This window comes from Papaver somniferum, chromosome 1 (assembly GCF_003573695.1).
Source record: "Papaver somniferum cultivar HN1 chromosome 1, ASM357369v1, whole genome shotgun sequence".
Taxonomy (NCBI): domain Eukaryota; kingdom Viridiplantae; phylum Streptophyta; class Magnoliopsida; order Ranunculales; family Papaveraceae; genus Papaver; species Papaver somniferum.
In genome coordinates, this window is record NC_039358.1 from 61,520,190 (window position 1) to 61,529,877 (window position 9,688).

The window sequence follows — 9,688 nt, forward strand, 5'->3', positions numbered from 1 at the left end:
GACTGTCGCGAAGTCGAAACTACATGCTTGCTATGAAATTGATAAAAGACTATCTTGATAATTATGTTAAAGCCCGTAAAAAAGGACATTGTTGTCAAAGGACGTTGAGGTTGCTGAAATGGTAAGGAGTTTAGTGTGTCAGCTGCTGCAGTCTTTGTGAAGCTGGACACGTGTTTTTGGTATGTATGCATTGGTCAAAGATATGATGATCTTTTTGGAGGAGTAAAACTCAATTGGGGATGGTCGTAGAATCATGATCCAATCGGAGATAGGCTCGTAAAGCAAGATTCATAGAGATGAGATCGAGATTGGCACGCAGTCGCAATGATCCATGGATTAGTTGTATTTAGTGCGCAGATAGAGTCATGCTCAATATGCTTTGGTACATACAAGATGGTTAGTTTCTTGGAATCTAACATGAAGGTTGGTTTATGACAAACTAATGCAAGGTTTCTCGTTAACTCGCTTTGGAGGACATGCTCATGGAAAATAGCAAGTATGTGATCAGTTATTTGAATAAGCAAGTGACTCGGCTGGAGTTTAGAGACAAAAATGAACATTGTGGTTCTGCTAAGGTAATGCTTAGGAAGATGCATGGAGGCTACTATGTTAGCTTCATTTGGTGATCGAGTAGTTATGGATGTCATCCTATGGGTATGGTGCGCAACTTGGAGTTAGTGGCTCATAATAGCGAAACATTAACTCAGGCGGAGCAATGCCAGTCAAGACGGAGTTGTGTTCGTAGTTCTAAGGTGGCAAAGGCTCAAGGGCGCATAATGACTGTAACTAAATCTTATGGCATCATGTGAACAACAATCGTATATGGTCTGATTGAGTTGGCACGCAATACACCTATAATGATGTCAATCAATGTGGAGTTGTGAACATGAAGGAGTATGGTGTATTTTCTCAAGATGTTGCATAACGGATGATCATATGATGATAGTTGTTGGGTTAGATTTTTCACCATGGTGGAGATTTGTACAATCACCAGTAGGTTGGATTGTTAAGTCTGAGTTGGTGACGTTCAAGTTTGGTTTGCTCTCTTATGGTAGAAGTTCTACGGAACAATTTGGGTGAACTACATTTCAGTTTGATTTCTATTGAGGATATGTAGGCAACCAGTGATGGTGCAATCGATGTTCAGAAGATGGAGGGATAACAAGTTGATCGTCTCATGCATGAATGCATGATCCGAGGTGGAGAATTGTAAGGAAATGTGAGTTTCCTAGTTTAGGTCAAAGAAGACGGCTAAATTCTAGGAGGTTCTGGAAAGGCTCCGTTAGGGAAACGTAGCTAGTTTAGGTCAACTTACATATATAAGATGGGTTTCCTAATTGACCATGGTTTCCTTGAGAACCAATTTTGTGACTCCTATATAAGGAGGTCTAGGCTAAGTGTTTTAATGTGGAATCCTCAATGTAAATCTCATAGATATGTGAGGGATTCATCCCACCTATTGAGGTGGTTATGTAAGAGACCTAATGGTGGAAGGAGTGCACCATTATGGTGCTTATGGGATACTTATCGATGTTGGAAGATATGTCGTTATGGAGTATCATATGGAGATGTTGGTAAGACATCTTGTTGAGGAGAAGATCATCTTGGTGGTGCTGGATTAGATTACTGGTGTTGAGCTAAAGGCGTCCATGGTAATCTATGTTAGGGTGTTCAGAGAAGATCATCTCGTTGTGGTAGATAACACGATAAATATTATCTCAAATGGGTGAAGACACTACTTTGGATCTTATATAGTGCTTGTGAGAGTTCTTGTGTTCGGTCACGTTGTGGTGAGTCGATGGATTGATTTAGTCAATCAGTTGTGTAATTCTCAGTGGTGATTCAATAATGAATAAAGAGGTCGTAACCGTTTGGTGGATGTAGACAATAATACACACATTGTGTATATTGTTGAACCACGTTAAATATGTGAGTACTTTTCTTCTTGTTGTTTTTGTTTATGGATTGCATCTGTGTGGTTCTCTTTATCATCTTCTTATCCTAGATCGTAGTGAGGTTCATGGAGCAATCCGAGAGATCAAGTGTTTCTTGTTAGCTAATATGTTTCCGCAAGATTAGCACGTAGATGGATCTGAACCCCAACAATGGTTTGGTTTGTTTAGTTTAATTATGACTAGATCTGGAAATACTTGGATGTATTCTCGTAACTTTTCTGTACGACATGTTTTCAAGAAAATTACGCCTATTTTTTAAAGAGTTCTGAAAGTCCTGACCTTGACAGTACGATAATATAAAACTTATGTTGAGTGTTATTCGTGACATCTTCTAAAGACAAGTTAGATTCTTCTTGATTTTTCTCAATTTAAATACATTTTTAGGAGTTTGGGATAGTTACTTATACTCTATGTTTCCCTATCTATAATAGAGTCAGGTACTTGCTTCCCAGGATGGCGAGTCTCGAAGGAAGTTGCTTAACATCGACAGCTTGTCCCTAACAGAGGTAAATCATCGTGTCCGCTCTTACTTATTTGTAGCTTCACAAACACCCGACTCCAGTATGAATCTGTGGCGCAATAGTAGCGCATCTGACTCTGTCAGAAGGTTGCGTGTTCGATTCACGTCTGATTCTCTAAGCGGTTCAAAATAAAATTACTGCACATTTCATTCTTTTTATTTGCAATTTCTTTTTCCATCATCTTCATGCAGTTTCTTAGATACATTTCATTCTTTTTATTTGCAATTTCTTTTTCCATCATCTTCATGCAGTTTCTTAGATATATAAGGTTCCTCACTCTACAATTCGTCCACATTCATGACTGCCTAGATGCCTATACAAAACATATATATAGTTAGGTTAGATTCAAAAATTAAACTATATATATATATATACTAAATAAGTCGAGTAAGTTATCAACCAACCAGTAAACTTCTTTTTTTAATAATTTAGCTATAGCCACAATGGCAAATCAAAACCAAGGATATTTGGATATGAAACCATAGACCCTAGTCTTGGTACTATATAGCACAGATTCGACACAACTTTGAAGAAAAGAAAACAAGATGCAGGCAAATTGAAGCCCCAACTGATAGATGCAAATGATTTCTAGTTCAACAGAAAGTTCTAGTCTTACAAATCCATTAAAGTATGGCAAACCTCAAGATAGTGACAATAAATGTAAATCTATTCAATTCAAGGGACAGTGAGAATAAAGATCAGCTAATGCATGCACGACGAACTATTTAAAATTGGATTCTCAACTCCAGTTGCATTATCAACAGTAACCAATACCACGAACATTTCATTGAGGTTGTTGTCCCAAAATAATCAAACATAGAAAAGATTACTATTGATCATACTTTTTTAAACCCTATATTGAACTGATTTAAGATTACCATAATTCTGTTTTAAACCCTAATTATTATTTTTTAAGATTCGTGATAAATAAAATCATGTTTAATCTTTCATTAATCTTATAAGAAGTTGGATACAAATTACCTGTTGGTTAGTTCTTCTTCTTCTTTGACGGTTTCAAGTTATGATAGGTTATGCAGTAACTGGGAGAGAGTTGGAAATTATTTTCTTCTTCTTTTCGTCTTTTTTCCTGGTTTTCCGATTTAAAACAAAAATAAAAATAACAAACAAAAAATAATACAACACATCGGAAAGAAAAAAACACGTCGGAAAGAAAAAGAATACCAAAAATTGGAAAAAGTCATTGCCACATAACTGGTGGGATTGACCGTGAAATTTGGGGTGGGCTGAAAAGAATTATTGAAAATTTTAACTAATATAATAATGTTAAAAAACTTATATATTAGTACTCCACCTAAACTAATTTAATGTTAGTGAACAAGCATATCAAAAGATGAAAGCTATCAACTTAGTGGATGTGAATATCAATAGATTTTTAACTCCGCACCTGCAACAAATTCGTTAATCCATAGACCGGATACCCACCCGTCAAAAACGGATGGACCAGTTCGATCCGCGGATTCGATCCTACACGCTCGCCCTCAAGATTAAAAATGAATGTCTATAATTAACTAGTAAGAACACATGTGCGATGCACATGCTTGAATATGTCTCATTTAACAATATTAAATTTGAAAGCAGTGAAAATTTTTGCGTAAAATAAAAAATTAATATTCTTATTTGTACTAGTTGCATTGATAATTCGAATAGCTTTTCAAATATATAAATTTTATAAAAATCGGGTATATATTTTAGAAGATATAAAGTTTTTAAATATTTTGATTTATTTTAAAAAAATGGCATTTCTGTATATATGTACATTTCTAAAGACATTTTTAATCCGGTGTTATTTGAAATATATTTTCTACCCTTAATTTTGATTGAAATTACATGATGTAATAGATTTTAGTAACTAAAATGAGGGAAACCTAGTAATTTGAGGGATCTCCTACCAAAAATGTCTTTTTTCTTTATATTAGTACTAGCCCTTAACCCGTGCCATAATGGCACGAGCCATGATGTTGGTTCATTTTTAATATATCGTATAATTTGTGTCCCGAATACTGATCAACTCCTTATGATTTAATATGTGTTTGTCATAAAAATAGTTTAGATTTTCCTCTCTTTTTTCTTTGTTTTTTCCTTTAATATTTTACCGCCGGAGATTTGCTCAAACGAAAGAAATATAATCTTAACTTCCACACTTTTTTGTTTAGGTTCATTGCTTATAATGAGATAATGCTCTACATGAACATGTAATTTTAAATATTTTTTGGAAATATGTCGTCAGCAGCGCTCATCTCAGTGAAATCAACTAATCAATATCGTCCATAAAAGTCTCCACATGCTCATATTTCGCTCCAGCTGACTCATCTATCATGGTCATGTTGTCGATCCTCCAAATAGGCAGAGAATCGTATTTTTTGCATCGAACGAATGATACAAACTATCCAATGTGACACGATTTTCCTGTAATTTTTCAACACCCATTAGATGACAATGTTTAAAATGTGTACCCATTACCTTTTCGAAGGGATTGTATATATGCGAACCTCTGCCATTAAATCTTCAACAAAGTATTGTGCCCAGCAATTCGTCTTATCGAAGGCTTTGGTAACTTCAAAAGTCTTGGACATTTTGTCACTTCCGTATGTTCCTACCTTCACTTGGAATACAATTTGGCGACACATTACCTCATAAAGAACCTTGAATACATATTGTACTCCTTGATCCTATTTCAAATTAATAGGTTGTCAATAGATCCTTTACTAAAAATTGACATATTCTACGTTGAATATTTATAAAAAAAATTTATGGTATTGTGGATCGTTGCTTTCTAAGATTGTAGTTTTCAAAATTGGCCTCTTCAAGTCCCACGGCTTTCTAAGTTTATATATCTTGTTTGTTTTTAACATTTTAGTTAGCCATATTATGTTTGTTACTAACTTTAAACTTGATGTCATCTTCTACTGTGAACTTTATGTGATTTCAGAATCGAAATAGTTATACCTCTTTCATTCGTATCAAGTAATCTGTTGTATATCCCAACAATTCCTTTCTTTTGTCGTTTCCGGACCATCAGTAGCCATTATTGTCAAACGCAATCTGTCTAATTTTTGTGGATGTTATGTGTTGTAGTTTTGAAAGTGGTAGTAAAAGTTCGTTGCTCGGACTTGTAAAGATTTAAAAATAAAAATATATACACAATATTTGTCACAATGGGCGAGAGGTACTGGGACTAGGATTCCGCCAATTTCATTTCTTAAGGTTCAAATAATAATTCTTTTGTCAATAATAGCTCAAAAAATATATTAAATATATCGACTCTAATTTATTGCCAAGATTGATTCTCAAAACATTGATTGTAAGTCCTAAGCATGATGTATCAAAAAACCTAAGCCAAGCATACATCATCAAATTAAATAACAACTAATTAATTCAAATCATATTTCAATTTTAAATTAATGCAAAAGTCATAAAAAAGAATTAAATGAAATTACCCCAAGTATGAAGTTTGTCCTCCTCCGTCGTCCCAGTGTTGGGTTTTAGCTCATCATAGTAAAAATGCTCTCAAAATAATTATTTATTGCTCAAAAAGTGGTTTACAAATGATGAAAAGGTGAAACAATTGAACAGAAAAATCGCAACAGAAATAACTGTTGCAAAGGCGATGTTCAGCTGTTACAAGAAGAACGATAAATTGTAACTGTTGTTGTATGACGAACTACGACCCTCGGGCGTGCGTCTTAGACACTGTTGAAGAACGACGGTATTTGGCTGTCTGTTCTTCGTGTTCTTCATCTTCATCAATGGCAGCAGCAGCAGCAGAGAGAAATCATGGTTCTCGATTCTGCAGCGTTCCTTCTCTCCTCCCAACTCTCGACCACCCTTCTATTCAACCCCATAGACATATTTATACTCAAAAGCACCGAGATAATCCGAGTTAAATGCAAATAATTCTCCCTTAATGATTTTTATTTTCACGGGAATATTTTCTTTCCCTGTTCACCTTTCACGCGTCTTCTGTTAGCTACTTTCCTGTTCTCTTCTCACACGTTTGTTCTGAGCTGGATTTCCTTGTTTATTCTGGCTTGATTGGTCGAATCTTGTTGAATAAAGAAGAAAATATTCTCCCATGCAGTTACGTATCATCCAATATCCCGTGATAATCTCTCTTCCCTGTTTAACCAAGACTCGATGTTCTAGCCCAACTGGATCGAATCCATTAACCATACAATCCCTGTTTAGCCCAAACAGGTCAATCAGAACAAAATCCAGTGATTGAATCTCGCTCAAAGCCCACACAAGATCGAACCCAAATTTCTTCCGTGAACTACATGAACTTTCCCGCCATTTTGAATTTTCAAATCGTGAAGAAGGGTGTCCCCCTAACCGTATGTGGAGTGAAAGTAGCAAATGCCCAACTGAGAGCCCCTTAGTAATTGGGTTGCCCCTTAACCAAAATGAGAGTCCGAGTAACAAATTTCCACCGGGGATGCTCCGCATAATTTTTCGAGCCGATTTTTCCAAAATTATTTATTTCCAAAAAATACCTACAAACACGCAAAATACCATAATAAGGACGAAAACAAGTACTAACAATACAGAGAATTGAGAACAAAATAGACACATATATGCGTCTATCATTATGTATTTGCAATTTTCATTTTTCTTAAATAAATAGGTTGTGGAAAAACTAAAAAAAAAAAAAGAACATAAGTATTATATCGGGTCTAAGTTATTATATCCAAAATACTCCGGACACTGCTTCTAGTGCCTTGTTTCCTAAAATTCCTTGTTGCATTCTAGACAGTATATGCAACACCAATCATTTGCGAAGTGAGCTATTTGCGCAAGTGTGGTCAATGTATCCCTTGCCTGTAATAATAATAACAACACGTCAATTTTTTTCAAGGCATCCAGTTGTGAATGGTATGAATCTAATAGATTTGAATTATACCTCAATCTTATATATCACCTTCTTCTCACATAACATAGCAATTGAGGAAGGACATATCTTGACCACTCTTTGCATAGGCAGAGTTAGCCAAACTATGTTTTGCAATTGTCTTACGTGAAAATTATTATTAATCCATATTTTAGTCAGCTCCTACCGAAGCCGATCTAATTAGTCCTATAGAAAGTTAGTCTTAAATTTTTGACCTTATCTCTTGACCAAATTATTGAAGTATTCTCAGTCATGTTCTGCTTTGTGTGATCTACCCATCTGTGTCTACTCTACCTTCTAACCCAGTGAATGAAACCTATACATATTGGTCCGTAATTTTATATTGTTGATTTGTCATCAAGAGGTTGCATGATTTGAGAATGTAAAATATAAAAAATATTCTATAAACATCGGAGGAAAAATTTAGATTTATGATTTACAGTTTTTTATGATGATTTTGATGAACAAACAGAATTTTCAAACAAATATTTTAGAATGCAAATACATTTTCCCGGTCAATAAGGTTTTATATCGGGAATTGAGTGAAAGTTGTTGTCTTTGTAGGTAGTTGTCGCGAAACAACTCGACATTGATTGTCTTTCAGGAAAAAGAATGTAATAGTACTTGAGAGAGCGATAATGTTCTCTTACGCGGGTACACCAATTGCCTTTATATAATACGGGTAATCAAACAGTCATGATCATATTGTCTTATACGTTCCGGTATCAACCTTGAAATATTTAGTTTTTGTCCTTATCAATCGTGCTAAAAACGACCAATTACATCTTTCACAATACAATGTTGCATGTTTTGTGAAGATTATTTTTTTACTTGGTCAATAAAACTCACTAAAAAGCAAAAACTATTATTGTACACTACCATTACCAACACCCACCACCATAAAAACCATCCACCACCACTATTTCTTCCACCAATAGTAATGTTACCGCCTCCACCATTTACAAACACCCGCCACCGCTTATACTAACGCTACTTCCACTACCACCATTAGAATTAATATAGTTTTTAGTAAAATTATTTATTAATAAAATTATGTATTTATGTTAGATTATTAAAGGGACATTTATAATAGAAATTTAATTAATCATTATGAACAATCAATGAGACACTAATTAATAAAACGTTTAAAAATGGTTAAGTTGAACAAACCCCAACGGTAAATTTATCTTTGCCAAGGACAAATCCTGACCATTCTTTACATAAACAAATCGATAATACATAATTTCATATGTTCTGATCTTAATTCGTGTCATTCGTTTAGTTATTACATAACATGGCAATTGATTGCACCAATTTTTTAAAATGGACATGTGTTTTATCGAGTTTATTTTAACATTAGAATGATCAACCACGTTTTATAATTTATAATATAACGTTACACATTTTGTGGCGTTATGAAATTAGCATAATATGTTTTTGTTCACCAATACCCGCCACCACCATAAAACTATATGAATCCACTTTTTTTATCCACCACCATCAAGTGGCGGAGCCAAGGGTTGACTAACCTGGCTCTAACCCCTTAAATTTTTAATAAATACATAATTTTTTTAGTTTATTTTATAAATAGTACTTGTCCATATATTTTTATGGTTTAGTCCACCAAAGTTTACATGTTTTTTTTTAAAAAAAAAATATAGGCCTCCTCAATGTCAATTTTTGATTCCACCACTGCCACCATCACTGCCGCCCATCCCATTAGGTTGTTGGACGCAATTCTAATTTTCAATCACAAATGCCATGTATGAGGTTTAGATTGAACAAAATTTCGTCAATTGATTAGTTTCATTATTTTTTTTCCGTTTATATATTCTTTTTTGTATTGCAATCAATTTTATTTTAACATTAAAAAATCATGATTTATACGATATAGTATCAAAGATAACAGGGGTACCATTTGGGTGATCCAACTACGATCATGAAAATATTGTCTTGTATGATATCATCCCTGAAATATATGGTACCTTCCTTTATCAAAAGTGTTAAAAACAACCGACCACATCTTCCACACTACGGTGCTATCGATGTTGTAACGACAACATAAAATTAATATTATCCATCACTACTCGTCAGCATTTACCGTCACTACTTCTTCCACCACAAACCAGGGGCGGAGCCAGGATTTTGAGGAGAGAGGGAAATTCTTGGCAAGTTGGATACATGAAAAATGGACTTTGTATCCCATTTTACGATAAAAGAACAACAATAAATATAATTGTGCTTGGCTCCGCCCTTAACCACCACTAATCTTTCAACCTCCATCTCTTCTACTACTCATTGTCAGA